Source organism: Bufo bufo, chromosome 10 (genome assembly GCF_905171765.1).
Source record: "Bufo bufo chromosome 10, aBufBuf1.1, whole genome shotgun sequence".
Taxonomy (NCBI): domain Eukaryota; kingdom Metazoa; phylum Chordata; class Amphibia; order Anura; family Bufonidae; genus Bufo; species Bufo bufo.
Window position 1 is genome coordinate 57,337,725 of NC_053398.1, and position 3,067 is coordinate 57,340,791.

General features: G+C 49.0%; 1 long non-coding RNA gene across 1 annotated transcript; it reads left to right on the top strand.

Annotated features, from left to right (window-relative positions):
• The first annotated feature begins 661 nt into the window (after nt 1-661).
• LOC120980451 lies at nt 662-2,313 on the top strand. Its single transcript, XR_005774528.1, has 2 exons — nt 662-839; nt 2,109-2,313. It is a non-coding gene; the product is annotated as an uncharacterized LOC120980451 (long non-coding RNA).
• The last annotated feature ends 754 nt before the right edge of the window (nt 2,314-3,067 follow it).

The window sequence follows — 3,067 nt, forward strand, 5'->3', positions numbered from 1 at the left end:
CACATGCGGGTGTCAGGGAGCTGTTATCTAATAGCGGGAGACTCCCTGAACCTCCGGGAGAGTTGAGATCCCTGCATATCTATTGTGAGGGGGCACATATCTGGGCATAAGTACTGTGAGGGGGCACATATCTGGGCATAGCAACTGTGAATGGGGGGGGGGGGGGGGGGGGGGGGGGGGGGGGGGGGGGGGGGGGGGACACAATGTGGGCATAACTACAGTGTCCTGGCACAAAGGGGGGCTGTTAAGGGGTCTGGTTGTGTATAATTGAGCTTTGGGCGGAGTTAAAGGCGTGGCCTAGTATGACAAAATGGCTGGTGGGCTGCATATATTGTCCCTCTTTGTGATTCTCTAAAGTTGGGGGGAGGGGGTATGCTAGTGAATATAAGATGACATGCAATTTCCATGCAGTAATCAAATAGTATTTATGACCTGGAGCCTAGGCCAAACTTCAGGACTGAATAAATACAAATAGGTAAACTCTATATTTTAGGTGCACTGTAGAAGAACACGAACGGCTGATGGCTGGTAATCAATTCACAGTGGAGAGAGATCGCTAGAAAACGCACTGAACTCCTATAAAATGGCGGCGGTTCTCCCCTCTAGTGTTCAGTCGCTGAGCCACAGCCCCTTTCCGATCACGTGATTGCGTGGCTATATAACACAGTCGGCGAAGCAGTTTCCATTTTGCCGACCTTGCCGCAGGTGTCTGTGTAGCCGAGAGCAGCATGTCCTCCTCCGCAGTGATGGCTCGTCTCTTCCGGGTGCCCAGCTTGGCACAATTCATCTCCAGAAGGGGAATGGCGTCACAGGCGACAAATGCCGGGGCAAGCCCATTGGTGAGTCCGTGTGTGCCTGCGGTCTAGTGCCGGGTGTCCTGACCTTTTCTGGGGCTTCTTGGCCTCGTTGCCTTTAGCAGCCGCGGGGCTGTCTGAATGCCGGGGACATGGCTGCGCTAGTGTCGCCTGTGTCTGCTGAGCAGTGAGCGGCTTGTCTGCCGGCCTTCACATCTAAGGATTGTCCATTGTATGTGGTGAATGGAGCTGACCTGTGTGAACCAGAGCTTAGAGCAATGAGGGTTATAAAACGGTGTACTAGGAACATGTTGCCTATAGCAACCAGTCACAATGAAAGATGTGCTGTGATTGTTTGCTATTAGCAACAAACTGGTTTTAATTGGGTTTTTCAGGAGTATAATATGGATCACCTCTGCTCATAATAGGTGATCGATATGGACTTGCCCTTTAAAAGCGGTTCTTCACATTTTACTATTGACCTATTCTCAGGACAGGTAATCACTCTCAGATCGGTGGGGGTCTGACTCCCTGCACCCCCGCTGATCAGCTCTATGAAGAGAACGCATCGCCTGTACAAGCGCCGCCTTCTCTTCACTGTGGACATCGCAGAGGTGACGGAGGACGGTACCTTGTTGTTTTTTTTTTTTTTTTAACAGGTGTGCAGCTTGGCATTAGTTTCTGGGAATCCTTGAAGGGCATTTCCACCCTTTATGGTCCGGCCACACACCCATTGGTGGAGGCTCTGGTCACTTACAGCATATCATTGTGCTCTGGGCTGGTGCACACTGCTTCTAGAAGGCTGCTTCCACATCTGCGCTTTGTGTTCTGTTCAGATCCGGCAGAGGATTTAAAAACCGGAGCAATGCTTCAGTTTGATTTAATACATCAGGATGCATCCGTTCAGATGCAGTTGTATCAAATTGAACAAACCGGATCTAAATGGAATGCAATGGGTGCTGAATCTGGAAAAAACCAACCCAGCGCCATTGACTTGCATTGTTTTTAGTGCTGGATCCAGTTTGTTGTTTTTGCAAACCAGACAAGTCAGCAGCGTGCAGGAATGCTCCCTGATCTGTTTTGTCCCTATTGATGATGCATGGGGACAGAACGGATGAGTTTTGCTCCGGTTTTGAGATCTTCTGGTTTAGGCTTTTCACATCTGTGGCAGGATAACCTACTATCCGGTGTGGATTCTGCTGCGCATGTTTCACCGTGAGCAAACGGGCTTTACTCTTACTGATGATCAACGACTTTCATGCTTTTGAATCCTGATAAGAGGGTATTACAGCGCCTTTTTTTTTCTTTCTGCAGGACACGGTTATTGGCCTCACAACATTTATGATCACCTTCCTGGTTCCATCAGGCTATATCCTCGCCAACCTGCAGGAGTATAAGAAGAGAGACTGATGGCGGACATCCCATTCTGCATTGTTACATTCCACTTCCAGCGTTGTATGGTGCGCTGGCTCTAAACGCACATTTGTCGTCTGTTACAATAAAACATGTTTACAGCCCCCTGCTGGCTATCGGCTGCTTGTCTCCACTAGAGGTTTTCTGCTAAATGGCTGGTGGGTTTCAGTATATTTTAGCTTTGTGTGGAAGTGAACAAAACACTTGAGGGGTTTTATGTAAAAGGGGTTGTGCACTTTTTTTCCCCTTAAAGGGGTATTCCCATCACAAACAATGGGGGCATATATTAGCCATTGTCTGATAGGTGCAGGTTCCACCTCTGGGACCAGCACCTACAAGGAAAACACCTCTGGAGGACCGCGGGGTCTGTCCACCAAGCACTGTTCCAATACAAGCGAATGGGAGCGCACACGTGGCCTCTGCTCACATTCATTTCTATGGGGCAGATGGAAATAGCCGAGCCAGCTCTTGGCTATTTTGGGTGGCCCCATTGAAATGAATGGAGGGCGGCTGCGCATGTGCAGTGCGCCCTCCATTAATTTCCCTCTGTGTTCTCGTTGTAGGTGCGGGTCCCAGAAGTGATATATATCCTAGTGATATTCCCACATTGTATGTGATGGCAAAACCCCTTTAAGGATGATCTCTCCTTTGAATAGTTCATGAGCATCTGAGTGGTCCAACATGTGGCACCCCCAGCCATCAGATGCTCATGAACTATCCAAAGTATGGATCATCAGTAAGGTACTATACAGACATTGCTGTCCAATCTGACATTGGGTATGGAAAGGTTCTACTGCCGAGGCAGCATTCTGACACCTAGTGAGCAGCATCTTACACTTGTCCCAGTCAACTGAATATGA